The sequence below is a fragment of the Microtus ochrogaster genome, linkage group LG5, assembly GCF_000317375.1.
Source record: "Microtus ochrogaster isolate Prairie Vole_2 linkage group LG5, MicOch1.0, whole genome shotgun sequence".
Classification (NCBI taxonomy): Eukaryota; Metazoa; Chordata; class Mammalia; order Rodentia; family Cricetidae; genus Microtus; species Microtus ochrogaster.
This window is the reverse complement of record NC_022031.1, coordinates 62,687,542-62,699,919: the sequence shown is the minus strand read 5'-3', so window position 1 is coordinate 62,699,919 and position 12,378 is coordinate 62,687,542. Positions and strand designations below refer to the sequence as shown.

The 12,378-nt window shown below is 41.8% G+C and overlaps 1 protein-coding gene across 7 annotated transcripts in view; it reads right to left on the bottom strand.

The window, feature by feature from the left end:
* Positions 1 to 12,378, bottom strand: part of Runx1t1 (RUNX1 translocation partner 1) — a 145,602-nt gene that overhangs the window by 68,924 nt on the left and 64,300 nt on the right. The gene's annotated exons all lie outside the window — the stretch shown is intronic.

Genomic DNA, 12,378 nt, shown 5'->3' with positions numbered 1-12,378 from the left:
CTCTCTCTCTCTCTCTCTCTCTCTCTCACACACACACACACACACACACACACACACACACACACACACACACACGCTTTACATTCTAACTAAGGGATCTGATTACTTCTCTGCTTAAGTGTCAACCATAGTTTCCTTTCATTCTGTTCACTCTGAGGACACAACCCAAAGCCTCTAAATGACCTGCAGGGAAGCTAGATTTCTCTGCTCTCTCCTCATCTCACCTCACACCACAAGTGTAATTTAATGACTTGCAAACTACTCTGACTTCTAGGCCTTTCTCTTGGCCAAACCTAGCACACAAAGGTGTCCTTCATGGCTCCTTCATCACTGTTATAAATGCTCTTTTACCATTGCCATTGTCTTCATGGGCTTATCAGAATTATGCAATAACTATAGAATTAGTGGTTTTCCTAGTGCCTCTCCTCCAACAGTGCTGCAAGTCAAGGCACGAATCATATTATGAACCACACATCAATCCAATCCCAAAATTTATCTGGGCCATAAAAATGAACAAGGATTTTCCTATTTAAAAGTCCAGATTTGGGGGCTGGAGATATGGCTCAATGGTTAAGAACACTTGCTGCTCTTTCAAAGAGCCCAGAGTTAGTTGTCCGCTTCCTATCAGATAGTTCTCAAATACTGTAACTCCAGATGGAGTGATTCTGACACCATCTTCTGTCCTCTAGGGCCAAGGAGCTCACATGCCATGTACAAACATACATGCAGGAACTCAAATGTGCACTTAAAATACAAATCTCTAGTAATACCAACACAAATGGAGACCAAAGTTGTAGAATTTGCTATTCCTTTTCAGTGTCTTTAATAAGAAAAACAACAAAAGAACAGCTGGTGAAAATCTCTTTAATTTGTTTTACTTATACTTCATTGGTTTCAGCCAATATCATTCCCTCCAGATCATCCCAATAAAATGATAGATTGAGGTAAGCCTGACAGTATACACTCGTGCTTCCTGAGTTATGGAGGCACAGGTTGGAGCCTCTCAAGCTCAAGATCAGCCTGAATTACATAAAGATATTATGACCTCAAAATATTACAAGCTGGGCATAGCTTCAGTGGCAGAACACATGCTAATATGTGTCACCGGCACCACAGTAAACCGACAACCAAAACAGAAACCTTAGAGAACTTGGTAAGCTGTGTTTTCATTTTAATTGTAGGATTTTATTTCCTTCTTGATTTCTGCAATGAGTCCTAATCACTTGGTGTGGGACAAATGTATTCTGTCAATTATATTTTAAATAAATGCTGACTGGTCAGTAGCCAGACAGGAAGTATAGGCAGGACAACAAGACAGGAAGTAGAGGCGGGTCAATGAGAACAGGAGAATGCTGGGAAGAAGGAAGCCCATTTCTTCGCAATCCTGACCCAGAAGAGACAAGATGTGACTTCCCTGATTAATAAGGTACTGAGCCACGTGGCTAACACAGAATAATGGGTAAATATAAGTTATAAGAGTTAATAAGAAGTTTGAGCTACTAGGCCAATCAGTTTATGATTAATGCAGACCTCTGTGTGATTTCTTTGGGACTAAACGATTGTGGGAACCTGGCAGGACAGAAAACCCCAACAACAATCACTCATGGTGTGCTGTTTAGTTATCCCATGAATTTATATACATTTTATTACTGCTATTTCCTTTGCTTTAAGGCTTTATTCCACTGTAATAAAAGTATACTGGTTGTGTTTGTTTTCAATTGTCCTTTATCTGTTGAGACTTCATTTGCGTCCTAACAAGTCACCAGCTGTAAAGGAAGTTCCATGGGCTGTTGAGGAGAATGTGTACTCCTTGTTGTTTGGGTGGGATGTTCTGTAGATGTCTGTTAGGTCCGCTTGATCTATGACACCAGTGACCACCAACGTCTTCTTTCTTAGTTTTTGTTGATTGCCAATAGATTGTCACTTCTCCTGGCTGCCCACCATTAACTCCTTGGAAAGACACTAACTCCTGAAGACAATGCGCATGTTGGTTGAGGACAGAGAAAAAAAATCTCAAACTGACCAGGACACTTCCCTGCAGGGTGCTTTCACAGAGGGCTTCTGGGAGAGGAGAGCCATGATGGCCTTATCCAGCAGTAGACCCCACTGGCCATGTCATCAGCCTGCCAACCACATACACCACTGGTAAAACATTTACAGGACTGTCAGGAAAGGGAACCAACTGCTTATGTTTATTGGACCTGAGCCTTGCTCAACGAGGGAGAATAAAATCCTGGTGCTGCTAACCTGGCCAAAGGCTTCAACCGGGCTCACGCTGTCTTGCTAAATAATCACGTTGTTACACCATCATCTACATATTTATGTTAATCCCATAGATTAGGACGGCTGTCTGTGAAATAATTTTACATCATTGTCTTGTTAACTCAGCAGCTGTCTTCAGTGTTTATCTTAATGTCTTGGCTTCCTTTGATCTGTTGCCCACTTCGTATGCCTTTCCTCCAGTGGGCGCTTGATGGACTGGGATATCTGCCTCTTTTTGATGGACTGGGATATCTGCCTCTTTTTGATGGACTGGGATATCTGCCTCTTTTTGATGAACTGGGATATCTGCTTCTTTTTGATGAACTGGGATATCTGCCTCTTTTTGCCTTCTCCACTAACTTTTCTCCTGACAGGGGTGTTCACACCTCCTGCAATAAGTTCTGCCTGAGACCAACTCTCCCAAGGGCTGGACCCAGTAATCTCATTGTTTGCTTTAACACATTTATCTGGATAGCACTGACAGGCTAATTTAGACCCAAAGCCCACTGCTCCATTGGGAATCTGCTGCCTCATTTATGGGTTTTGTACTATTTTCCAACCAGCCGACTAAGCTTCAGGCCACAATCATCCAATGCCTTCTTGACTCTATCATCCCCCTCCGTCCAACTCATCCCAATAGCCCATCAGTTCCACTTCTGCTACCGTAATGACCCTTCCTTGGTCCATACAGATGCGGCCTTTAAAATCCATTCAGGCACTGTGCTGTTTTCCCACCTCCATTCATCAAATCCTTCTTCACATCTGGAACAAGAAGAGTTCCAAAGTGTGACTGTGACAAAAAAATCAACTACTTTTAATCCTTGTAGAATTAAACTTTTAATCCTTGTAAAATTAAACTTTTAATCCTTGTACAATTAAACAGGTTTCCAGCGGCTCCTGAGGGGATCCCGATTCCGCTGTTGAGAACCCCCAGCACCTAAACATAACGGTCATCCTGAAAATAGTTTCTTACATTAAACCTTCTAAAATTAAATAAATAACACTCTCCTGTTAACATTCTATCCCTAGCCTGTACACACTATAATATTTATAGTTAACAAACTTCCCAACAAAACACCAATCAAAGCTTTTTCCTGGAAGTTGCAGATGTCTTAAAAGTTAATTTGAGTTGGGCATAGTGGCACACACCTAGAATCCCAGCACTAGAGTTAGCTTATAGAGAGGATAATCAGGGGGAATTCAAGGCCAGGCTCAGCTAACTTTGAGTTCAAGGCCAGTCTGGGCCCAAGTAACACCCTATCTCAAAAGAAAAAAAAATAGCTAAATTGAAATATAAATTAAAATATTAAGGAAAACTTTGAAGATGAATTATAATAAATTCAGCTTAATTTTTTTGTTTTGTTTTGTTTTGTTTTGTTTGTTTGTTTTTGTTTTTCGAGACAGGGTTTCTCTGTGGCTTTGGAGCCTGTCCTGGAACTAGCTCTGTAGACCAGGCTGGTCTCGAACTCACAGAGATCCACCTGCCTCTGCCTCCCGAGTGCTGGGATTAAAGGCATGCGCCACCACCGCCCGGCCAGCTTAATTTTTATTAAAATTCATGATAAAATTACAATTTTAGTAATCTACTGCTAGCTAAAAACAAATAAAATAGTTTTAACTAAACAGAAAAAAAGTTGAGAAATCAGCACATATTACCTGAAATCCAGTACGTAATAAAGAAGACTTTTTGTCAGGTATACTGGATCATGCCTGCCACCCTAGCACTTGGAAGGCTAGGACAAGTTCAAGGGCATCAACGTCATCTCAAAAACAAACGAAATACTTAAAACAACAACAAAAGACTATTGAATTATGGCTCAGAGCCTAAGAGTGCTTGCCACTCTTGGGGATGGCTTGACTTCAGCTCCCAGAGGCAGGCAGTTCTCAATCACTAGAACTCCAGTTCCCAGAAGCCATCGTGGGCAGTTCACAGCCACTAGGGACTCCAGTTCCCAGGAATCTGACCTCTCTTCTGGCCTCTGATGGTGAGTGAATACCTCACTCACATATGCATATTCTCACATGAAGAAACTTACATATGCACATAATTACCATTTTAAGAGTTCTTTCCAGGGCACATGCCTATCGTCTTACTAGTCAGGAGGTATTGGCAGCAGAATCAAAACTCAGGTTCATCCTTAGCTACATAGTAAACTCAAGGCCAGCCTGTGTTACTACATGAAACCCTCTCTCAGAAAACCAAATGGGAAGGAGGAACAAAAACTGTTATACAAATGAAAAAATACAGCAGCCAGATCTGTGTATCATCCTCGCACCCAGGAACCAGAGACAGGGGGTTAACCATGAGTACCAGACCATCAGGCCTAGATGGTGAGTAAGAGGACGGCCTGGCTACAGAGTGAGACCCCTGAAGAAAACCACATGTGAGCCAGAAAAGTGACTCCCGGTACAGGTGCCTGGACCAACACTGAGGACATCCCTACATTCGATCCTCAGGGCCCTCGCAGAAGAAGGAGAGGACCCAACTCCTACAACTTGTCCTACAGACTCCACACATGCTCCATGCCAAGATAACACACAGATATGCACACACACCCAGACACATGAATATAGATTTTAAAAATAATGTGTACATGTAAATATACATACATATTTATAGACATTTATGAAGCCGTAGAATAAAAAGATCTAGTGCCAGGACAGGCTCCAAAGCCACAGAGAAACCCTGTCTCGAAAAACCAAAAAAAAAAAAAAAAAAGATCTAACCAAAGTGTTTTTTTTTTAAAGACTGAACCAAAAATGTCACTAAGAAAGGTACCACAAAGTAAATGTAGACAGCAAATCAAGAAAAAATAACGTTTTGCTGTGTGACAGTAATGGACTGATACTCCTGATCTAGAGGAAATACAAAATCCACATAAAAAATATAAAATATACAAATAAGCAAAACATGTACAATGGTATATACTTATAATTATTATCTCAGCACATGACAAGATGGGGCAGGAGTGCCAAAAATAATAAAATAAAATAAAAAAAGCTAAACCCCTACAATAAGAAACATAAATGACATATAGTCCGTTGGAGAAAAACCCATAACCTCATGGGGGCAGTGACAACAGATGCTTAATTTATTTAAAAACGATCATCTTTTTGCATGTAATAAAATAACAGGTTTGTAATGATAATACGATGATTAGTCATCTAGCACAAACTGACACTTTACCACACTTCCATAAATGGTAAGTTTCCTGCAGGACAACCACCAGGCAGTCGGTATAAATTATCTTTAAACAGACACACCTATCATCGAATGCGCCAGTGACAGTCTTCGGCAATTACTGTAAACCATTAACACCAGGTAATCGGCGGTGTTTATGATGAGCGACTGACAGCCAGCTGGCCATCCCACTTCATGACTGTTCTGGTTTATGGTTACAGTGTTCAAGGGCTGGGGGGGGGTATAGGGGTGTCAGGGGGGGGGGCAGGGAGACTGGGAGGAGGAGGGGAAGGAGGAAAACTGTGGCAAGGATGGAAAAATGAATGAATGAATGAATGAATGAATGAGTCATAGTGCTCTAAGGAAGCACTGTGGAGGGATCAAGGGCCTCTGATGGTTCCAAGTGTCTCCCAACTAGATACCCAAATACAAAGGCTTGAATGGACATGAGGGAAGATCTTAGACACACATCAAATGGAGAAAGGCATTGCAAAGAGACATGGTTCGCAAGGTCCTGGATCTGTCTCCTGATAACCGTTATTTATAGGATGGGTCTATCAGTGAATAAGCCTGGATGGATGTGTGTTAAGGACGACGTGAGAACATTATAAGGCGCCCGTGTGCTCTATAACTGAGTGGACCTTTCCAACACGCTGTCCAAGTCACACCGCAAAACACCTGTCAACTTTGGGGGTCTTTTCCCTCTGTTTCTACTCTACTCTATACTCAATCCTAAATCCCTGTGGAATGTGCCAGAAACATCCCTGGATCTCCGTGAGTGACAGAGAACTCTGTGGTCAGTTCCCAGCATTCTGCTTTCTGGCAGCAGGCTTTTCCTCAGTGAGGAGTGTACAAAATGAGTGTTCATGCACCTTAGGATCCATCAAAGTAAAACCTAACACATCCAGATTACCTACCAATAAAACTACCTGCAAAGTATTTTCGTGTGGTTTTGGTTTTTTGAGACAAGATCTGAAGTGGCCTCTGTAGCCTCCAACCTTAGACTTAGCCGAGGCTGTCCTTCAACTCCCAGTCTTTCAGCCTCTAACTCCAGAGGGCTAGGACCGCAGGGGTGCACGGCCACCCTGTTATCTGAGAAATAACAAGGGAGTCTCTGCCACGGTTGTTAGCTTCAGACAGGGGTAATAATAATAAAAATAAAATAAAGAGTGGAGGTGGGATTTAAGGCAACTTAAAGAGAATGGAAGGGTTCCAAGAAATCGGATTGTAACAGGCGTTCCAAGTACTTTTGAAAACACTAGGAGGAAACAAAAGCACCTCGAGGCCAGAGAGATGGCTCAGCGCCAAGTCTGGCCACCTGAGAGGGAGCCCACATGGTAGAAGAAGAGAAGTAATACCCACAAGTTGTCCTCTGACCACTACTCTGGGGCATCAATACATAACCACACAAAAATATATGATTTGTAAAGTGCCTTAACCAAGTATTGCAGTAATCCCAGGATTTGGGAGGCAGAAACAGGAGGATCAACACTTCAAGCTCATCCTTTACTAAGTACTGAATTCAGGGGCAGCTCTGGGTACCTGGGATTGTTACCTTGAAAAACATGAAGAGACTCAGCCTTCAAGAGCAGAAAGTGCCTTATTTGCCCCAATACCCCGATGACTCAACAGTGCCTACCATCGGCATTTACTGAGTGAAAGAATGAATGCTGGTTTAGTCATAATAACATCCATGCACCATAGAAGACAGAGATAAAAACAACTGGAGATCTATGGGAGGAACCCTCGGATTGCTAGAGCATCACGGGAACCGGATCACCAAACGGATGGCTAGAGTTTTCAAGCGCCATTCAAGGGATGCACAACCAAATAGAACTTTTGAGGCAGTGGGTGAAGCATTGGGTGAGGCGGGGGATCTTGAGGCCACTCTGGCAATGCAGCAAGCTCTTCAGAAACAACCAAAGAAAGGAAAGCAGACTGTTCTCCATAAAGCAGCTTCCCCAAAGGCTGATCCATCTACAGCACTTTTCAAAGACAAGTGGGGGCAACCTGTGGACTGGATTAGCTAACACATCCTAAGGAAGAACTGAAAGCTGATATGTATATGGAGATTGCCCTTTGATTTAGCAAGGCATCCATGTAAGAGACCAAAATCCATAGATCCCGGGGTGGTATCAGGTTCACAAAAACACATACCCGTATCTGGAGATCAAACTCATGTCCCGTGAAAGCCAGCCAGTGCTGGATTATCTGGCCATATTCAAGTGCCATATCCATCAACCCATAATAGCATCTCTGGCCCAGTTAGTAGCATAATATAATTTTCCATAGAGGTTCATGACCTTACTTTAATTAATAAGGCAATTCAGAGAAGGTGCCCTAATTAATTAATTGCTCTCTGAACACTCCCTGAAGACAGATGCTCACATTCTGTTTACCAAAGACATACCTGCTTTTGGGGGCTGGGAAGATAGCTGTAGTTCATAAGGAGCTTGCTTCCAAGCATGACTACCTGAGTTTAATCCTTGAGACCCATAGGGTGTAAGGAGAACAGCTACTCCTACAGGCTGTCCTCTGACTCACTCCCACACACACCAGGACGTGCCTGCACACGCACACATGCAGCTATGAGCACACAGACACATATAAAAAAAATAAATTACACGCACACACACATAAAAATAAAGTAATGCAATTAAACGTTTTTGGAAAAGAAAAGACATGTACTCAAGAGTTTGTAAGTGTATTTTCACCTCTCTAATTCCTAGACAACTTAAAGAGAAACGTTCTTTTTGACAGCCAGACTACTAGGCAACCTAAAGCCATGAAATTCTGCCTAGCTAGTTTGAATGACACATTTTTACAATCCACACGCTACCTCAAGTTCTAGAGACATGTCTCAAGTGAATACATAAATAAATTTCATATTAATAAGTCCTTAATGTAGCCATATCTGCATTTGTACTTTAAATGTGGGCAAATACGTTATTCAATTAAAATGACAGTCAAAATTCCTTTCCGCTCACCGGGAATCATTTATATTTCATAGAGCACTAGAGATGTCTCTGGACTTACGAAGAATTATAATGGGGGAATCAAAGCAAACACTGATGGACAATCACAAAGAGCATTCTGCTCATCAGCGAAGAATACTGCACAATGGGATTCCATGAGGACATTATCAAGGAAACCACCTGTGTCATTCTCTCTGTCAGATAAATTAATCACAAAAGCAATACACATCTAAATGCAAAAGAGGTTGACCTCAATCCCAGGCTCCCATGCTATCATGAACATGCTACCAATAGAAACTTCAAGTGACAGTCTCAGACACCCATGTTACCGTCAACATTTACTAATAGAATCTCCAATTTCGGCATCTCCCGAATCACCCCATGATGATACCACCATATTTCCTTAAGAAACAAAGAACTTGTCTGGGCGGTGGTGGTGTACATCTTTAATCCCAGCACTGGGGAGGCAGAGGCAGGCAGATCTCTGTGAGTTCAAGACCAGCCTGGTCTACAGAGTGAGTTTCAAGACAGCCAGAATTGTTACACAGAGAAACCCTGTCCCGAAAAGCCAAAAGAGGAAAAAAAGAAACAAAGACATTGCTTTGGACGTGACGGGCACTGCCACAGAAGACCACTCTGACTGTGAATATCAATGGACTTTGAGCAACAGCAAGAGAAAGAAATGCCGGGAGCCTCTGTCTTCAGAGACCAGAGCCATACTTTTCAGAACCTGTTCCTGGCAAAGACTATTAGCCCACAGGTGGGCACGCCTGTCTTCCCAGCCACTCGGGAGGCTCAAGACAAGAAGGAAGCAAGTTCAAAACCAGTATAGGAAAACTAGTGAAAATGGATTCTTAGGAAGAGCTGGTGAAGTTACTCAGAAAGGACTTTCTTGGCTAGCATGAAAAAAGGCCTGGGTGTGATGCTCAGAAATACACACACACACACACACACACACTCCCTTCTCCTCTCTCTAGGACAGAATGCCTACCACAGGCAAATTCCAATAAGAAATAAAGACACACACATAAATACATACATGTACATATGTATATATGTACATACATATATTCCTACAGACATAAGGACACCCTGTTCAGTCTGTATAATGTTATATATATACACATTTTGTGTGCTCTTTTTATTATTTCCTTTATTTTTTGAAATTATGATAAACTATATCTTTTCTCCTTCCAACCCTCCCATCTACCCTTCCTTGGTGTCTTCCAAATCTATATCTCTCTTTTCCATTAACTGTTGTTACAACATATAACTAACTCTCTCCCTTCGTTTTAGAGACACCTAACTCCGAACTTCCCTAAACAGTTCCTCTCCCTTCTTCACTGCTTCTGACACTCCCCGCTCCTCTCCTCAAAGGCTGCCCTCTCTTTATATTTCCCCCCTGATGAATCACTCCCAGGTTTGAACAATCACTAGTGACTTGAAATCAAGATTACCAGTAGACATGTGCCTCTATTCCCCAAGCCTGTGACCTAACTCCTTATTGATTACCTCAACAATCAGGCACTAAACAGACTTGGACGTTTAACACTTCATCTCCTCTTAAATATTTATCACCAGTTTGAGTAATGGCTGCCAGTTACCTAAATTCCAGCCTAAAGTCACCCTAGGTACCACTACTTCTTATGCCCTGGATATACATCCAACAGAACCCTTGAGCCCTGTGGTTATTTATTGACAGTTAAAAGCCTCAACTTCCTAATCCACTTTCTTCTCATGGGTTCCACATCATCCTGAGACCAAACCCAGCAACACGGCCAGCTGGTAGTATATGCCACTAACCCCAAGAAGGCAGAGGCAGGAGACTCATAAGTTCTACATAGTAGGTTCAAGAACAGCCAGGACTATATAGAAAGCTTCTCTAAAAACAAATAAAAAGTTTGGAAAGTGGGTGGGGCTTGAGTGGTAGAGCATTTCCTAGCATGTCAGTCAGTCCTCAGTATTGGCTGAGTATGGTAGCAACAAGCATTTTTAATTCTAGAACTTGGGATGCACAGGCAAGAGGATACACAGGTAATGGCCATCCTCAGCTACACAGAAGGTTTGAACCCTGGGCTTGCTGTGTGACCAAACTTTTCCTGGAGGAATGCAATGCTCAGGCTAATCCCCCTAGACAGAGAACTCACAACAGACAAAGTACCAAAGTCCAACCTGATGAACCAATGACTTTTGTTGGGGTTCCTAACAGGAATATGGGTGGGCAGTTACATAAAAGAGCAAGAAAAACTCAAAAACAGCTGTATCACCAAGGCACACTCCAGCATCACAAAGCTGGAAACCAAGAGCACACTGCACAGCTCACAGACAGCTCAACAAGCTGAAGATTATCTTTCCCAGGTGCCTCGGTCAGTTTGAACCTCTTCCAGGCAGCTCAGCTGCTTTCTGTTTCTTCCAGACAGGTGGTCTAGTCTCGGTGTCATCTTGACTTGTCTGAGTGACAGGGACTCTAAGCTTTTATTCTTTACTCTGGTAGGGAGGAGCCTAGAGAATCTGATCAGTTTCAGGGACTTCCTTAGTGGCTTTGAGTTGTTTTCCTTCCTGTTTAAAGAGCTTCCCTGCGGGATAAGCTAAAGGTGAGGTGTTCTTCTATTGATTGCCTACGGGGAAATGTTCCATCATGCTAGTAGGTGCCTGACCATTCCCTGGCTTTCAAATGTCCTAGAGCTACAATAAGAGTAGGCTCCTGTAAGAAATGTTGCCTTTTCTATGAAGTTTCTCCTAATTACCCCACCCCCACATTCTGGTGGACCCTTCCTTCCTTTATACTTTGCTCTGTATGCACCTGGTACCAAGTTTAGCATCACGTATTACAAGTCTGCTGTGTAGATAGTGTCTGTTATAAATACAAAGCACAAATGTGAAGAAATTAACTATCTGCTAGGAATATACTCAGATCCAGTAACTAGCAGCTAAGACTACAACCTCAGGATCTGGACATTCTCTACCCACTCACGCATACAGAGGAAAACGTAGGCACCGACTGCTCAAATAAACAAAGACTGTCCAGTTCCTTATTTGAGCACTTTGATATGCTCAGATTCAGGCATTGTGCCACAAAGACAAGACTTAGCAATCCACCATATTTTCAATCAAATTATATGAGTATTCTACTCCTTCTTCTTTATATATTTATTCTTTGTAGCCAGAAAACTCTCCATAGCTCAGTCATGCCCACTTCCTGCTTCTCTCCCAAGGACACACAATTTCTTTGTACAGAATGGGTGGGTAAGGATGGAAAACAGGGTGTTCTAGGAAAGAGTTTTAATCCACAGACATTCTCAGACCTCTCTCCCAGACTGATTATAGAGCAACCCACCCCTTCCAAAAAAAAATTCTCCAAAAAGTTAATTTTATTCAATTTTAAAATTATTTTAAGGAAACTGACATCCATTTTCTAAGATTAGCTGAGGTATCCTCAAGTGTCCCCAAAGTAACTTTGTGGAATCTCTTTAAAATATGATGGTGTCAAGATTGGTTATATACTCCTGGGATAGCTCCACTTCTGTTACCCAGTGAGTTTAGAGGCCAGCCTAGGCTATATGCGACCCTGTCACAACCCCACCTCCCAAAGAAACACTGCGAGAAACTTCTCACCTCGTAACTTTTAACATAAATTTTTAAATAAAAAACAATATAATGATTTTATAATTTTAGAGTAACAAACATACACTACTACATTAAAGATGTTACATAGGAAATTTTTAGTCATGTTTCCTTAGGGGTTTTAAAAGGTTCTTATTAAAACAGTCATGTTTAGTTCAGCATAAACATGAGAACCTCAATTTGAACTTATCTCAAAGTTTTTAAATGACTTACTCTTCATCGTTTTAATATTTTTATCCTTTAGTTTAAATCTTTCTTGGATAGCACTTATTTAACTTATATAATTGTTGACTCTTATATAAGAGTGATCAAGAATAAACTACATGATGGGTGGGT